Source organism: Piliocolobus tephrosceles, chromosome 13 (assembly GCF_002776525.5).
Source record: "Piliocolobus tephrosceles isolate RC106 chromosome 13, ASM277652v3, whole genome shotgun sequence".
Classification (NCBI taxonomy): Eukaryota; Metazoa; Chordata; class Mammalia; order Primates; family Cercopithecidae; genus Piliocolobus; species Piliocolobus tephrosceles.
In genome coordinates, this window is record NC_045446.1 from 113,106,879 (window position 1) to 113,124,874 (window position 17,996).

The 17,996-nt window shown below is 45.7% G+C and overlaps 1 protein-coding gene across 4 annotated transcripts in view; it reads left to right on the forward strand.

Moving 5' to 3' along the window:
* Positions 1–17,996, forward strand: part of GRAMD1B (GRAM domain containing 1B) — a 275,856-nt gene that overhangs the window by 159,720 nt on the left and 98,140 nt on the right. The window lies entirely within an intron of this gene.

Below are 17,996 nucleotides of genomic sequence, written 5' to 3' on the forward strand. Positions count from 1 at the left end.
TTTGGGAGCCTTGCTTTTTGGCCAGATGGCAGGGTCTCCTTTCTCTCAGAGATGGAAGACTGGACAAGGTTCAGACTTGTGGAGCAGGTTGGGTACCCTGTGTTGCGTATGGAGAAGACAGTGAGAGAGGATGCTCAAGCGGCAAGTCTGTTGCCAGCCTGAACCGGCAGGAATGTGTTACAGTGGTTAGGACATATCTCTGGGAATCATAGAACGTGGTTTTCTGCTCCTCCCAGCCCTGCAGGCTGTGTGATCAGATCAAGTCACTTAACTTCTCTGGGCTTCCATCTCCTGGTCTGCACAAAGGTGAAAATTACACACATCTGTTGTTTTAATCAGTTTAGGTCTGTCAAATTCTCAGTTTTCTTAGAAAGGAGTCAGAGAGCAAACTAAATGAGAACAGGTCTCCCTGGACCCATTCCCTCCTCTTCTCCCCGTCCTCTCTCTTTTTCTTTCTTCCACAAACATCTGAATAGCCCCTTTGAATATGGAGTGTTGCAAAGTGCTTGTACTACCTCGACAGTGGGCAGTGGCGGCCATGAAAGCAGACATCTGCAACTGTGTTTGGATCCAAAACAATGTGCTGCAAGCAGTTTGCTATATGGTGGGAATGCTGCTGTCTGTCTTCACCAGGGCCTTGAAAACCCTCTAGTGAACTAGCTCTTGAAGTTGTAGGTGGTTTGTTATCAACCAGCTGGCTCTCAGGAGATGGTGGTGGCGAGTGCTCCGGAAAAGGGTGTGGTCTGGGGATTTTGGGGATTTATTCTGTGGTTATTTTGGAAAGGTCTGTTTAGTTTGTATTTGCATATGGAGGCAGAAACAGCCTGATTTTACTTAGGCCCTTGCTTTCCCTTAGTCCAGATTGCACATGATCTAAGCAAGTATGGCATCAGAAGTTAGAGTTGGATCATTCTGTTTTATTTTTGCAAAAAATAAAAAATTAGCCAGGTGTGGTGGCATGCGCCTGTAGTCCCAGCTACTGAGGAGGCTGAGGCATTTACTTGCAGAACCTTGACCAACAGAGAATCTGATTGGCTAACAGAAACTGATGTCATTTCACAGCAGCATTGTGAATCTTTTTTTTTAAACTTCTCTAATCCAGACCCTTTGGAAGTTTACTTCAGGCATTTTCAATCTGTGCCTGTGAACCATTCAGGGCTCTGGATGGATTTTAGGAGAGGGTCCACGAGCCCCCCTTATTGGTAGGCAGAATTTTGTATCTCTGTACATTTTTCTGGGGAGAGTATTCTTGACTTTCATCAGCGCCCCAGAAGGCTTATTACTCAAAAAAGTTTAAGAACTTTTAACTGATCAAGATGCTCCCATAAAGAGCCTATTTCTGTAGCCTAGGTACGAAGCCCAGGTACAAGAGGAACTTACATATTACGGCCAATGTCCTGGAATCTCTGATAATGCATAAAAGCAGTTTGTAAGTAATTTACATACAATTTGAATATCACTTTTTAAATGTCTAAATACATGAAAAATGCATCTCCCTTATCTCAGGCTTCCCCTTTTATTTCTGAGATACTATTCCCAGAATCTCCCCTAGCCGCAATGTACTGGGTTAAATTACCCTGGAATGAAATAGCTTTTGGTGGAGGTGTGGTCAGTCTTGATGACAACATTCCTTATTAGACTGTTCAGTTCCTGGAGTAGAGCTTTTAGAGGTGTGACTTCACTTTCTGGAGGCTGGATTTTGAGGTTCTATTACTCCACTGTATTGTCATAGTACTACTCGTTTTTTTTTTTTTTTTTTTCTTTTTAAGGTTGCACTGCAGACTAGTGCCATCTGATAACCTGACTTGACTGTGTTAAGATATGTAGATGATGTAGATGATGAATTGTTACTGAGAGTTTCTTTCTTTTTTTTTTTCTTTTCTTCTTTTCTTTCTTTCTTTCTTTTTTTCTTTCTTTCTTTCTTTCCCTCCCTCCCTCCCTTCCTTCCCTCCCTCCCTCCTTCCTTCCTCTCTCTCTCTCCTTTCTTCCTTTCTTCCTTTCTTTCCTTTCTTTCCTTCTTGACAGGGTCTCTGTTGCCCAGGCTGGAGTGCAGTGGTGCGATCATGGCTCATTGCAACCTCAACTTCTTTGGCTCAAGTGATCTTCCTGCCTCAGCCTCCTGAGTAGCTAGGACTACAGGTGCATGCCACCACACCTGGCTACTTTTTTATTTTTTGTAGAAATGGAGTCTCACTATGTTGCCCAGGCTGGTCTCGAACTCCTGGGCTCAAGCAATTCTCCCACCTTGGCCTCCCAAAGTGCTGGGATTGCAGGCTTGAACCACTGTGCTTGGCAAGAGTTTCTGTCCTAACTTTGAGAAAAGAGGTTAGGGAGCATTAATGAACCCATTTGTTCACCAGATGTTTATTAAATTCTGACTGTACGCCAGTGGAGAGAGTTCAGTGTCTAGAGTTGAGAGACGGGTAGCTCACAGTCACTGTGAAGAGATGGTCATGGGTCTTTGTGGGAGACAGATGAGTAAACAAATTATGGCAACACAAGGTAATAGGTTCAAAATCAGAGAAGCCAGAATATTACTTGACTGGGACAGTTCATGAAGGGCTTTGTAAAGAAAGTTACATTTGATCTGAGACCTGAAGCGTGCGTGGGAATTTATCAGGTGGACAAGAGAGGAAAGATGATGTGGCTGTGATTTGGAGTTGGACATGTCTAGGTTCAAATGCTGACCCTGTTGCTTTCTGGCTCTGTGAACTCGAGTGAGTTATCTTGGCCTTCCCTGGTCTCAGTTTCCTCATTTGTCCATGAGGTCACCATCAATTCGCTGGGATTGTCATGAGGTTTAAATGCAATGCCTTAGGATTAATGCCTGGCACACTGCAGATAGTCACTGAATGGTGGTCATGGGTGCAGAGATCTGTTAGAGAACAGTAGACCCGGGATGGACATGGCAGGGTCCAGGGCATGACAAGTAGCTTGGCAGGACTGGTGCTTAGGATGCATGTGGAAGACAAGAGGCAGATGTCAAAACCAGAAACAGAAACAGGGAGCTGAAATGCTGTGAAAGCTTGTGCAGTGCCGAGATTGCATAGACACTGCGAACAGCTGAAGGACTTCAAGGTACCATCAGGTTTGCTTTTGAGAAGGTACTCTACTCTGGCTCTGAGGTAGACAAGTAAGATAATTGCCTCGTTTTGCTCCATCTCTGAGAACTTTTTTTTATACATCTATCTCTCCCCACTAGACTGTGAGCTCCTTGACGACTGGGATTGTGTTTTGTTTCTTAATTCACAGAAACCCTAGCACTTAGCATTTTACTTGGCAGATGATAGATGCTCAATAAATATCTGGTGAATGAACAAATAGGAGAGGGTAACTGCAACTACAGACCTAAAGGTAAGAATTGAAAGGCGGATGAATGCTGACAGCAAGAAGCACACTCTAGTCATATTTCAGGTGCTAGAATTGACATGATGTAGTTCCTAATTAAATGCGAGATGGAAGAGGAGGAGTCTAGGGTGAATTGTTGGTTTCTGACTGGGTGACTTGGAGCTGGTGATGTGATTTGAGATCGATACAGGAGGTCAGAGTTGGGAGGAGACAGTGAGACAGTGAGGAGTTTCCTTTATTCATGATGGCTCTGAACTGCCTGTGAGATAGCTAGGTGAAGTTGTTCAGGAACAGTGAGAAATTTGTGTCTGAGGTTAGGGAGTGGTACTGGTTGAGCATCTCAGATCTGAAAATCTGAAATGAGAAATGCTCCCAAACCTGAAACGTACTGAGTGCCAACATGCCGTTCAAAGAAAATACTCATCAGAGCATTTCAGACTTCAGATTTGACTATGTATCCTGCAAATATTCCAAAATCCAAAAAAAATCGGATGCCCCATCACAACAGTTGAGAGGCAGAGGCTCTCCTTATAGGGTGAGGTCTTAGAACGGAGAGCCTTCTTCACAGGGGAGTCTGAACTTCCGGATTTTGTGGAGAGACTGAAAAACATTGGCAGACCAGCAAAGAATTACCAGTTATTTATTTTACCTATGAAAGCTAGCAACTAAACTAAAATATAGAACTACCACCACTACGTATATGTATATTTAAAGAATATTGAAACACAAAATTTAGAAGGTCATGCTGTCAATATATTCAAACTTTTTTCTTTCTCTCTTCTTTCTTTCTCTTTCTTTCTCCCCTTCCTTCCTTCCTTCCTTCCTTCCTTCCTTCCTTCCTTCCTTCCTTCTTTCTCTTCAGACAGTCTTGCTCTGTCTCCCAGGCTGGAGTGCAGTGGCACGATCTCAGCTCATTGCAACCTCCGCCTCCTGGGCTCCAGCAATCCTCCTACCTCAGCCTCCCATGTAGCTGGGACCACAGGTATGCAACACCACGCCCAGCTAATTTTTGTATTTTTAGTAGAGATGAGGGTTTCACCCTGTTGCCCAGTCTAGTCTCAAACTCCTGAGCTCAAGTGATCTGCCCACCTTGGCCTCCCGAAGTGCCAGGATTACAGGTGTGAGCCCCTGCACCCAGCCAACATATTGAACCTTTTGGTATTTACCACATTGTCCTAATTTTTCTCAATTCATTACCAATCCATGGAAAAACCCCATCATGGTACACACCAGCACACAAATGCCACTGGATCATCAAAGGTAGTTAGTGGCTCAGTGCATGGAAGAGCATTTACTGAATAGTGCTGGTCACAAAATGGATGGAAGCTGAACCCTTTGGTCTACTCATGATATGCCAGTTTCATGTCTGTTGTGATGTTGAGAGAAGGTAGTGGGTATCTGTGCCTGAAACAACTTAAAGCTTCCCCTGCCCTAACCTTAGAGCACTGTTGAGAAAATGTCCCGATGACAAAATGAAACTGTTTAAAATCGAACTCATTAGATGCTCCATCCAAGTAAACCTGTATTTATTGGCAGTGATAGTAGCAATATGTTCCGAAGGCACTATTTCTGGACACCTCTCATGCAAATAGGAAGCTCTTGTCTCCATAAAGGATGATGACAAATATTGGATCCTTTTTCTGGCTCTTTTGTGTTAATACCAGACTAATCAAGAAATATCACGAACAGACAATGTAAGTCAGCTGAGACTATTCACCGTTACTTGTCTGTTGATTTAAAAAAGTTGGTATAATGATTACAAACCTATGCTCGTTTTGGAAAACAGATAATATGTCCTTCTGATTAGATATGCGTCTCTTAGAGACTTACTGCCTTATATTTTAAGTTAGTGTTATTTAATATAGTTTAATGCCCATCTTTTGTCTTCCTTGTTGGATTATTGACTTGTAGAGATCAAGGAGAACTCTGGATCTAACTTTGAAATATCATTGTGATTTGCTTGGGTCATGAACATATTAGACACTCCATAAGTATGGTTCTGTTTTTGAGACAGAGTCTCGCTCTGTCACCCAGGCTGGAGAGCAATGGTACGATTTTGGCTTACTGCAACCTCCACCTTCTGGGCTCAAGCAATTCTCCAGCAACAGCCTCTTGAGTGGCTGGGATTACAGGTGCCCACCACCACGTCTGGCTAATTTTTGTGTTTTTAGTAGAGACAGTGTTTCACCATGTTGGCCAAGCTGGTTTCAAACTCCTGACCTCAAATGATTCACCTGTCTCAGCCTCCCAAAGTGCTGGGATTACAGGCATGAGCCACCGCCCCCAGCCATAAGTACAGTTCTTGTTGAAAAAATAAACATCTGATTGACCTAATGGAAAGAACACAAAACAATGCAAACATATTCCCAAGAAAATAGGACAAATTGGAAAATTTGTTGACATAAAGGAGAAAAAGTAGATTAGGAGCAGGAAATGGAGCCTGTGGTTCCTGTAGTATATAGTGAAGGTTCTGCGGACACAGGCTGGGAATAATCATAGCAGTGGTGAAAATGTATTGAGCACTTACCTGCTCTTAGTGTCATCTGCTCCTCATAGCAACATGATGGGTGCTTGTCATCCTCACCTTTTTAATGGATGAAGGAGCTGAGGCTTAGAGAAATGGAGTAAGTTGCTCAAGGTCACATAGCTGTTAAGTATAGATTTGAACTCTAGGCTAATTCTAGAATCCCGGTGCTAAACCACAGTACACACCACTGGGGGTGGTGTCAGTCCCAGCTCAGTGAAGAATGCGGTTTTTCTGCACTTGTCCTATCATCGAGCAATTTCTCTGCCAGCAATAAATAGATTCTTATTGTGTTCTTGGCCAGGTGACTTTCACTTTTAAAATGAGTTAACACTCAATTCATCTGTATTTTAAAAAATGGTAATACTGATATGTAATTTAGTGGAAGAAGCAGAAATCCCCATTTGGTGGGAAGCCAGGAAGCAGCTGGCTGTGGGTGTATGGGTGCCCCCTCCCAGAGAGAACCTGAGTTTATAAGCACCCTCCTGGGTCCGTAACACCATCAGTCACCCTGAATTTCTCCTGAGGATAAACCAGGAGGAGCCACGAGGGTAATTAGAAATCTGCCTCCTTTCTTCCATCTGGCAGGAGAGGTGTTTTCCTTTGTTACGTGTGTAATTAGGATGATGAGTGACTTCAGGCGGCAGCCCCTCTCCTGGTTGTGGGGTTTCTCTGAGGTGTGTGCATCTTTCTGACAGCAGGGCTCTTACCTCCTTGGGGCCACCCTTCTGTGCACCCGCAGAAGGGGCCTTGTGATCCAGGACACGGGGATGAGCAAGCATGCAGAGAAACCAACACTAGTCAGGCAGTCAAGCATTCAGGAAGCGGGAGGATGATTTTAGAGGTGAAGGGGAAAGTGGGATAGAAGGGGGAATCCTCTTTGGGGATTTCCATTACCGGACAGGACTCTTGTCTCCTCATCTGGAGGAGACAAGATATCCCTGGAGAAGGGATATCGATGGCTGCTTGAACGGGGGAAGAGAGAAAGCTTAGTTGGGTGTTGCACTGAGTTCAGTGAGGGAGGTGATCCCAATGTATGTCCTGGCTAAGGGGTTTCCTTACCCTGAGTTGCATGAGGGGGCTTGTGATTCTCACGTATGGTGGTCATACCTTTTCCTTTTTCCTCTTTTTACCAATTACAACCTTATAGAGCGGCTAGCAATGGCAATACTAGTAGGAAGATAACTAGACCTCACTGAGCCTGCGTGTCTTGTGTTAAGTGTGGTTTAGCACTTCACTGGGCTGCTGTGAGAATCACTGTGCATAAGGTTTGTGTGACCCCTTTAGATTCTAGAGTGATCAGAGGATCACAGCCAAACACGGAAGCCCTGACTGCCGCAGTCTTGCGTCCTCCTCTTCCTAGGGGCACAAACAAAGCTGAGTGGAGTTTGGCTTTGATATTGCCTATCCTGTTTATTGCCTGAAGGAATATTCTGGATTAGGAGATTGTGAAGGAGGGGCAAAGAAGCCTGGCCGGAGGTGATTCTGTTCATTTTATTTTTTAACTCCAGTGCCTTCAGTAAATCCAGGAGGTCATAGAGGCAGAAGGAAGCATTATTATTATTATTATTTTTTTTTTGAGATGGAGTCTCACTCTGTCGCCCAGGTTGGAGTGCAGTGGCGCAATCTTGGTTTACTACAAGCTCCGCCTCCCGGATTCACACCATTCTCCTGCCTCAGCCTCCCAAGTAGCTGGAACTACAGGCACACACCACCAAGCCTGGCTAAATTTTGTTGTATTTTTTTTAGTAGAGGCAGGGTTTCACCGTGTTAGCCAGGATGGTCTCAATCTCCTGACCTCGTGATCCGCCTGCCTTGGCCTACCAAAGTGCTGGGATTACACGCATGAGCCACCACGCCCGGCCAGAAGGAAGCATTCTTGAAGCAAACAGCCCCGCTTTGCTCTGCCCCCAAGCCTGCCACCCTTTGCCAGCCCTCTGGCCGGGTGCCTGCCCTGCACAGTGCTATTTCACCCAGACAGTGGGCCTGGAGGGCAGGGGTGTGCAGAAGGGTACCAAGGATAGGAAGGGAGGGGCTGGCTTTGGAGGCTCCAAGCTGGGAGCTGACACAGATGAACAGGCTAGAAGGCAAGGCCAATGCCTGCAGCCCATACTGTCACCCCAGAGCCAGTGACTAATAGTGGCAGAGGGTGGGGAGAGGAGAGTGCCAAGGGAGGGAGAGGACAGGGAAGTGGTGGGGAGCACCTGATCGGGGTGCAGCCCTGGCCGTCTGCTGGTCAGCTCACACAGGCTCTCTATTGAGTGCAGTTTGGAAGCGGATTTTGGCTGGAGGACTAGAAAGAGTCTTGTTGTGGAAATGGAGTGTTTAGGAGGCTGCTCCTCCCCCGCTGCTCCTCTCTCACTTGCTTCCTGACCTCCAAAATGCTCCTTAAATATATAACACTCTCAAGGCCTGGTGACTCCCCTGCCTGAGCTTGGAGCTTTGATTCCCCAACGTGTGACTGCAGCACTGCTCTGCCCCAGATTTCCCAGCAACTAGAGGCATGCAGCTATGCCCTGGTACTGCAGCGCTGCTCCGCTCCTGCTCCTGGAGCAAAGGTGGGGGCCTAGGGAGAGCAGCACAGAATGCAAGAATTTGACCTGGAAGGAGAGCCTCAGGGATCCTGTCATTTATTTTCTGCTCCAGATAGGGAGCCAGAGGCTTGGAGGCTTACCCAAGGTCATGGGATTCTAGTGGTGGAAAGAGCTCCAGATGAAGAGGTGGGAGGCAGGAGGGCTGAATTCTCCCTTGGCTTCTGCCACTCAATGGCAGAAGCCTGAGATAGGACCTGATATTGTGGCATTTGAGTTCACAGCTTCCAGGTTTCCCTTGGCTGGGTGGCCCTGGGTGTCTGTAGGCAAGATCAACAACAGCATGCTCTGGTGACCTCTTACTGTTCTAGTCCCCATTTATGGATGAGGCAAGAAACACCAATTGTGTTTTTGTTGGATTAGGAAAGGAACAGTACCAGGGTAGGCGAGACTTTAAGACTCATAGAAGACCAACAGAAAGTCAAAGCAGTTGAAATCAAAAGGAAAAAGCTGAGCTGTTTCCAGCCTCCATTCTAAACCCAGTAAAGTTCAGAAGAAACCGTGGTTACAAGAGGCTTGGAGTAATACAAATCAAACCAACTTCATGTTCATTAAATTAGTGAACTCAGAAAGGCCAATTTTTGTGAACGTATATTTGTGAAAATTCAGGTAACACAAAATATTGTCTAGACCCCTGTGCCCCACCCCCTCTTTATCAAGCCTGTTTATAAAAACCCCAAAAGGATTGGTGTTCAGTTGTTTTCTAATTACTCAGTTTATTTTAAAATTGTTTGCATTGAATAATTAGCTAATACAAAATAATATATAGGGGGAGCGCGATGGCTTACACCTGTAATCTCAGCACTTTGGGAGACCAAGGCAGGTGGGTTGCTTGAGCCCAGGAGTTCAAGAACAACCTGGGCAACAGAGCGAAACCTCATCTCTACAAAAAATAAAAATAAAAATAAGTTAGTTGGGCATGGTGGTGCTTGTCTGCAATCCCAGCTATTCAGGAAGCTGAGGTGGGAGAATCACTGGAGCCCAGGAGGTGGAGGCTGCAGTGAGCCATAGTCATGCTACTGCACTCCAGCCTGGGCAACAGAGTGAGACCCTGTCTAAAAAAAAAAAAAAAAAAGAAAGAAAGAAAAAAGAAAAAAAGCAAACAAATAATATTTATAAAATATATAAAATATGTATAAAGTATAAAGAAGAAATGACAATTGCAGGAGTACCTCTCGCCTGTTCTGCTCCATTGCATGTGACTGCTTTATACATTTTCAGTGCTGTGTACTGTTCCACCTTAAGAAAATAACACAAGGCATGTATCCTTTCTGTTGATAGACATTTGTTTTCAGGGTTTTTGTTTTGCTTTTGTTGTTACATGGAGTGTTATTTAAAGTTTTTTGTACATGCCTCCGAATGTGAGTTGCTTCCATTATTGGAGTAGAACTGTTAGGTGGTAGAGGATGCAATCATCCAACTTTATTACATAATACCACATAATTTTCTTAGGGAGTTGAAGCAGTATACACTCCTACTAGCTCCTTTCCAACACTTGATATTATTTCATTTTTAATTTTTGTCAGTGGGATGAGTATGTGATGACATCTCACCAGAGTTCCAATTTATATTTTCCTGAGTACTAATGAATTGAGCTTCTTTTTATATGTTTATTGCTTTCTCTTCTGAAAATGCTAACTCAAATCATTTGTCTATTTTCAGAATTATCTTTCTTTTTCTCATTGGTTTGTAGGAGTTTTTAATAAATTCTGTGAACAGTTCCTTTCTCAAGCAATATATGTTGCAAATATTTTCTCTTAGAACAGCCTTGTCTTTTCTGTCTATGATCTCTTTGGATGATCGAAGTTTTTAACTTTACTGTGGCTGAATCTGTCATTTTCTTCCTTTATGGGAATTGTTTCTGGGTCAGTTGTTTAGGAAACTCTCAGGGTGCAATCGGTGTAAGAGTCAGTTTGTGATTATGATTTATCAGAGGAGATTATTCTTCCTCCTTTGTTCAGCATCAAGGTTTAGGGCAGGCAATTTTCCTTTTAGTTCCTGGGCAGCATTTGTGCATTTCTTTCAAGTTCATCGTTACAGTGAGCGTGTGGTCCACTGGGACCCACTTCATAAGGCAGTCGCCTCTGGATTCTCTCTCCACTTGTGGGCTTTGGGAGTTATCTCTAGTGTGCTCTGGGAGGCCCTGAAAACTGAAGCCCAGTTTCACTATTTTCTGCCATCACTACATTTTTGACCTTTAAATATTTCTTATTTTTTTGATAGCTCATCAAGCACTTTTAATTTCTTTTTTTTTCCATTTTATCTGTGTATGTGCCATATTGCCAGACACGAAAGTCTTTGCAATCTAGTTTCCTCTAAGCAATTCTTATCCTTCCTGAAATGCAAATGTCGGGGAGCAGCCAGATTGCAGAGAGTCGGGCAGAAGCAGGAGAATCTGTGTATTCATTCTTAGAGGTTATGTTAGTGCTTGCGATTTACTAGCCAGGAACTTTTCAAACCATGGAGGCTGCTCTCCATGAGAAGATAAAGAGGGAAGTTAGATGAGGAACATTTTTCCCATCTCACTTAGTCTTAGTCTTTGCCTCAGAAAGCACTTCCGTGTCTCTTCAAAGCTATGTTTGGATCACCTTTTGAGATTTTCTTTCTCTTTTCTTCTTCTTCTTCTTCTTTTTTTTTTTTTTTTTTTTGATGGTCTTGCTCTGTTGCCCAGGCTGGAGTGCAGTGGCGTGATCTCGACTCACTGCAACCTCCACCTCCCAAGTTCCAGTGATTCTCCTGCCTCAGCCTCCCAAGTCTCTGGGATTACAGGCGTGCACCACCACGTGTGGCTAATTTTTGTATTTTTAGTAGAGACGGGCTTTCACCATGTTGGCAAGGCTGGTCTCGAATTCCTAACCTCAGGTGGTCCACCCATCTCAGCCTCCCAAAGTGCTGGAATTACAGGTGTGAGCCACCATGGCCAGCCGAGTTTTCTTTATGGGCCAGAAAAATGGAACCTGTCTCCAGGGCCCTGTGAGAAGTGCTGTTTCAGAAACAAGAGAGAGCCAAGGGGAATTTGAGGCAGATGATGAGCACTCAACCCAGTGAGCTCTCCTGTTCTTCCTTCCCTTTTGGGTTCCCCACATCACACACAGACACTCAAGCCAGCCAACTCATCAGTAACAGAAGAGATTTAGTCTTGGTTTAGTCTCTTTTTTACTTATTGCCTGGATTCTTTTTCTCCTGGGAGCATGTGAGGTTTTATAAACCAGCTTGTCTGATAGAGAAGGAAATTTTTAATAAACGTACATATTGATTAAGACAATAGGTTTTTGAGCTAGGGATGCCTGCATTCAAATTCCAGACTTGCAGCTTGCTAGCTGTTTGACATTAGGCAAATTAAGACACTACAGTTAGGCTGGCAGGGGTGGCTTATACCTGCAATTCCAATGCTTTGGGAGGCCGAGGTGGGCGGATCACCTGAGGTCAGGAGTTCAAGACCAGCCTGGTCAACATTGTGAAACCCCATCTCTACTAAAAATACAAAAATTAGCTGGGCACTGTCGTGTGCGCCTGTAATCTCAGCTACTCAGGAGACTGAGGCAGGAGAATTGCTTGAACCCGGCTGGCAGAGATTGCAATGAGCTGAGATTGCACCACTGCACTCCAGCCTGGACGACAGAGTGAGACTCCGTCTCAAATAAATAAATAAATAAAAAAGACACTACAGTTAGTCTTCAGTGGCATTATCTGAAAAATCATGAGGTACTGCCTTATACGGATGTGAGGATTTAGTAAGAGAATACATGCAAAATGCTTAGCTTGATGCCTGACATAACTAACCCTCAATATACTCTTCTTAGTAGTTGAGAAGGAGTTGACTTTTTGGATTTTTGTTTTTATAGTTAAAAAAAAAACAAAAAACAGCTAGAGCAAAAGCCAAAAATTTTTACAGTTACAGTAATGTGTTTTTAATATAGTACTTGGACATCTTTGATCCTAATGTGTTGCTTGTGATCAGAGCAGTTGATGGGCCAGGATGAGAATACAGTATTCACGTGTACCTGGAGTACTCTCAGTGACATTTGCCTCGGGGCTGGATCACATGACCTGGTATTTCCATTGAGTGAATTATCTAGGTCATAAAGGACAACTCTTTGTACTTCTGGAATCTGTTGCATCCCTTCAGTATCTGTGCTGAAAGTATGGCCTGGGTACAGGCTCCAGGAGCTTTAAAAACGTAACTTTGGATGTGTTCAGAAGTCCTGGCAGCATTTGAGGGTTGTCTGGCGTGGGGCTATGGATAGATCAATTCTGCAGCCAAGGGCTGCTTCGGGAACACCTTTCTGAAAACTCAGTATACCTTATTTTTTTCTTTTTTTCATTTTTTACTAGTGGAATCAGGTCACAAAAGCTTAGTATACTTTAAAGAGTGTTTCTTCTGGACCACGTGGACATTGGAGAGATAACATGGTGTTTTTAGTTCGGTTTGAGTAAGGTCACTTAAATGCTTGCTTCTAGTACCCCTACAATACCCAAGCCCTCCTCCTCAGTGGGGATATAGAGCTAGCTGAACGACACACAGTCCTTGTCTCCATGGTGCTTATCCTCTAAAAAGAACAAAGCAGATTTGTTGCCCAGGCTGGATTGCAGTGGTGGGATCTGGGCTCACTGCAACCTCTATCTCTCTGGTTCAAGCGATTGTCTTGCCTCAGCCTCCGGAGTAACTGGGATAACAAGCACGTGCCACCACGCCCAGCTAAATTTTGTATTTTTAGTAGAGACGAGGTTTCGCCATGTTGGCCAGGCTGGTCTCAAACTCCTGACCTCAAGGGATCCGCCGCCTTGGGCTCCCAAAGTGCTGGGATTACAGGCATGAGCCACCATGCTTGGCCAAAGGAGAAATGATCACTTTTTCTCACTTTAGAGGGTCAAGTATAGATGATGTCCATACAGCAAGAGGATGTCTGCAGATTGTTTTACGGGCAAATTTTAGGGTAAAGGCTTATTATGGTTTGATTGTTTTGGAGTAAGTTTCCGGGTAAAGCTTTATTATCATGGTTCAGTTGAAGGTTGCTATTTCATAATTAATCTCTTTGTTCGTTGTCACCCATCCGCATTACTGACCCAGATAGTAATGCAGGGAAAGAGAGAAAGGAATCATACAGCCAGGGAAGCTGTTGGTACTGGAACTCCCAGGCCCCAGCCTGGAGGATCTGATTTAGGAGGAGCCTCTTCCCCCTTCTCAGTGAACTGTTAGGTTCCAGCTAGAGTTGAAAATCCCGGTCCTGCCTTACTGGGGTGCTGTGGCTGGTCTGCATCTTCTTGGAGCCCAGGATTGGTGATCATGTGGCTTAAATCCTAAACCAGGCCTTTGTGGTCGGTCACCTTAAAAGGATCCCTGGCCCCAGGTGACAATGTGCTGCCCTGCCACCAGAAGTTGCTGCCTCACCGTGCCTCCAGAAGTCAGGCAATTTCCCCAGCAGGAGGAGAGAACTGTGCATTCTGTGTGCAGCACACTGCCTGGGAGCACGTGGCCCTGCTTGCCCCGCCTTGCTGGGGAGAGGGTGAGGATTCTATTTAAGGTGGTCTTGTGTGCCTAGATGCCCCGGGCACTTACCTTGGGGCCTCTGAGTCTGCTTGGATTCCAGAGGTGTGCAGAGGAACTGGGGTCCGGGTTCCCCTCCCGTGCAGGGGTGGGGCGTTTTAACCCCTGGGTGGATGCTGATAGAAGTGCTCATCTTCAGATATTTCTGCCCCCTCCTCTTCCTTTCTGGCACCACATTCCTCACACACCCTCTCCCTGATATTCTGTCCCATCCTGGGACTAAACGTGTGCTGTGTCTTTAAATGGGCGGAAGTGGCTGGCAGTGCTTTGCTTGGGTACTGCATTGATTAGGAGATTATATGGAGCTGCGGGAGCTGCCGCCTGGGGGAAGAGAGGTGCAGGTTCTGCTAGGTTTGTGCTCTCCTCCCAGGCTCTCCTTGGCTTCCTTCCCCAAAGCAGCTCAGAGCCGGTATGAGGTGAGGGTGGGGGGCAGCCGGCCAGCCTGGCTGTTGACGGCAACTCCAGGGTTTGTTTCGCACAGCCTTGCCAGCGTTACCCATCCTCATCAGAAACTGGCAGCGACAGCCACAGCTCGGGCAGGCGGCTCCAGCCCCAGGCTGGATTTGCAGAATCTGTCCTTCGTCTCCAAGCCCAGCTTTCAGCTGGGAGACGGGGAAGAAGGGGCAGTGGCAGCAGTTCTTCTGGCTCTTTCTCCCTTTCTCTCTTTCTCTTTCTGTGTTCAAGTCACATTACATGGGATTCTGTTCTTTTGGGACTTCGTCATCTTTTCCAATATGTCCTGGGACCTCCGGAGCTGTAACGGGGATGCTAAGGACACGGTCAGTGGATTATCGTGACTGTACTAATGAAAGGATTCAAGCTCTCCTGGTAAGTAGAGGAGGGATAGGGAGCCTTCCTCTTCTGCCTTTCTTCAGTCCTGTGCTCCCCCCAGCACCCTCAAGAGGTCTCCTTCATTGATGCCATCTCACCAGGCATCGAGGGGTTAAGATGTGGGGACTAGGCACTTTAAAAGTTGGGGTACTCTCCCTGGCTCCTCCAGCTTCTATACTGCTTCTGTATTTTCCTTACCTTCTTTGAGGGCAGGGGTTTTGTGGAAGTTGGGGGGCAGTGGAGAGAACCAAACTGCGCTAAAAGGTTCTCCAACTTCGAGTACGTGAGGAGTGGCGTGCACAGAGGGAACTTGATAATAAAGAAAGATCTCTTCCCGTTGGCGAGGCGTTGTGCGTCTGCATCAGGCTGGGGGTGCAGCTGTACCCTTCCTTAGCCCTGACCAACACGTGATTTTGCAGGGGCGCGGGGGCCCTTTCTCACGTCAGCTGCTTAGGGCAGGCAGTCCCTAGGGGCATCCCTCTGAGGGGCCAGGCTCCATCTTCTAGGATGCCTGGTGTCCAGAGGCAAGTGGGCCACTGCCTACCCCAATGCAAACACTCACCTTGGGCCTTGGCAGGTGCCTCTTCCTGGGCTTAATATTGGGACATTAAAGGCATCTCTTGCTTGGGGTGTGGGAGTAGCTGTATTCTAGCTACAGAAGTAGTCAGAATATTTTTACCTTCCATTTAAAAAATAAAACATTTACCTCTCCCTCTTTTTTGACCCAATAAGGAGATTGCATGGGCAGGTGAATTGGCTTTTTATCTGGGAGAGAAACTGCAGAGTTTGCTTGGAAAACTTCGCCATACCAGGGACCCGGCACCCTGCAGGGTGGCGTGTGAGGCTGCCTGAGGTCTCCTTCAGAGGAGAAACGCTCCTTGGACTGGGGAGGGAGCTTTTCTCTCCCTGAAGAGGGTGGAGGGTGGGAGGAGGAGGGTGAGCTTGGGAGAGCTCCCTGCAGGGATGAGTCCTGCCTTCATTGCGGCTGGCTGTCCACACATGGGGTGGGGAGGTGGCAGCTCACATCGCTGAATGAAAGGTTGATTTTCAGAGTCAGGTATGGGTGTTGAGTGATTTAAGGCATGGGGTCCTAACCTGGCTCTGGGCCACATTTGGCTTTCCAGGCACCCCTACCCTAGATTAAACCCTGACAGAATGTCTAGTCCAGCCCTCCTCCTTTAGGGAAGAGGGTCCGTTATTGGGTCTTGAAAAGGCGCTTTGCAGAAGGCAAAGGGAGGTGCTTAGTTTCTGCAAGTGTAACTCTCAAGAACTGCGAGGTCCCAAGAGGTGAGGAACACCAGTTGTCCCCCAGCCGGGAGTTTCTTTTCCTCAAGTTTGCTGTCCCTCTCTCTTATGTTTAGTCCTTGCTTTCTGGGGGTCTAGTACCCCATTCTTTCTGGGTGGGAGGCTATGAGCAGAGTTTATTGTCACTGGGAGTTCCAGGTCCAGACCAGCAGCTAAAGCTGTTCTTTATTCCTCAGTAGAGCCATGCTTGGTCTGTAGCTTGGATGTGGCCTCCCAGAAAAGGCCAGGTGCTGCAGGGACACTGGGCTCTTCATCAGAAATCTCTCAGCATCCTTCCTCGCCCCTGCTGTCAGCACACCCAGCTTGGGGCTGAGGGGTAGCTTGGCTGTCATTCAGGATGAGACATCACTTTAACAGAAGGCTCTCAGCTCAGCCTGGGTTGGTCCTCAGGGATGTGCAGAGATGTTTGCCTTTAAAAATCTGCCTTGAGCATTTCTTGATGCATTTCAACAAGGAGAGCAGTGTTAATCTGGGAACTGTAATTGGGATAATTTTATCTTCTTCAGCCAAATAAAATTTTACAAGGATGGGACAATTTTGTCATTTATCTCTGCATTGATACCATTAGATCCTGTGACCCATTGTCTCATTAAGTACAGGTCATTTTGGTCCAGGGGCCAAACCTTGTAGCTGTGGATGAAATGTGGCTCCCTTTGGCAGTATCCCAACTGGTACTCCCTACTCTCTGGTACTCAGGTACTGATACTCAGGATACTAATGCTGGTACTCTGGTACTGGTACTCAGGGTACTCCCTACTCTTCTGACAAGGAGACTTGGTAGAAGCAAGATGACCAAATCTATTGACTACCTTGATAGCACTGTCTGCATATGGAAATTATAGTGTTTGAATTATTTCTAGAAACAACTCTGGAATGCCTACTATGGGTTGGTGATATAAAAAAAAATGATGATAAATACTGATAAGAACGATGGCGACCAACATTTGCTGAAACTGTGTGTCAAGCACCACAGTAAACTCTTTACATGTATGAACTCACATGGAGCTCACAGTGTTATGAAAAGAATCCCTATTTTATGGGTGGGGAAACAGACAACAGAGTTTAAGTGGCCTGCGTGAAGGCGTGCAGATAGGAACCAGGCTTTGGGCTTGCAGCGGGGTAAGTCTCCCCAGTGATTCACCTGCCCTTGGTTACTCTTCTTCTCTGGTATAATTTCCACTCCATGTAATGCCATGCTAGACATCAGCTTTTTTTCATGTTCCGTTGTCTCTTGTATTCATTAGGTCAGTTAGTTAGACTTTTAAAAGTGTGTATAAATATGTTTTATCATTTGATTCTTACTATAACCCAATAAAGCAGCTGGTGTCTCCATTTTAGAGTTACGGAAACTGAGGCACAGAGTGGTAAAGTGAGATTTCATTAAATGAATGCAACTAGTTTGTGGGGAAGCCGGGATATACTCTTATGGCTGGACTGATTTCAGAGTGGGGACTAACTACCACAGCAACAGCAAGGTGTGTCTGTCAGGCCTTCTTTCCCGGGGAGCAGGCTCAGGGTCTGTCCATTCATTTACTCATCTATCTCTTCATTCTACAAATGTTGATCAAGTATTATTTTTGCAGCCCTGTTGTCCACGCATTGTGACGTTAATAAAATGTAAAGGACAATGCTTTGGACTTATAGGGGCTGGTAGCCTCACAGACGGAAGGAGGCTCCTTCACACCTCTGACACATGTGTACATGCAAGTCACTAAGTGCTAAGGGACAGATAACTGTGGTGAACAGCAGACACTCTAGAAGTTAATTTCGGCTGGTATGGCTGAGAAGTCTTATTGGCGTAATTGAAATGTGAGGGAGGTTCAGAGGCTGGACAATTAGGTAAGTAAAG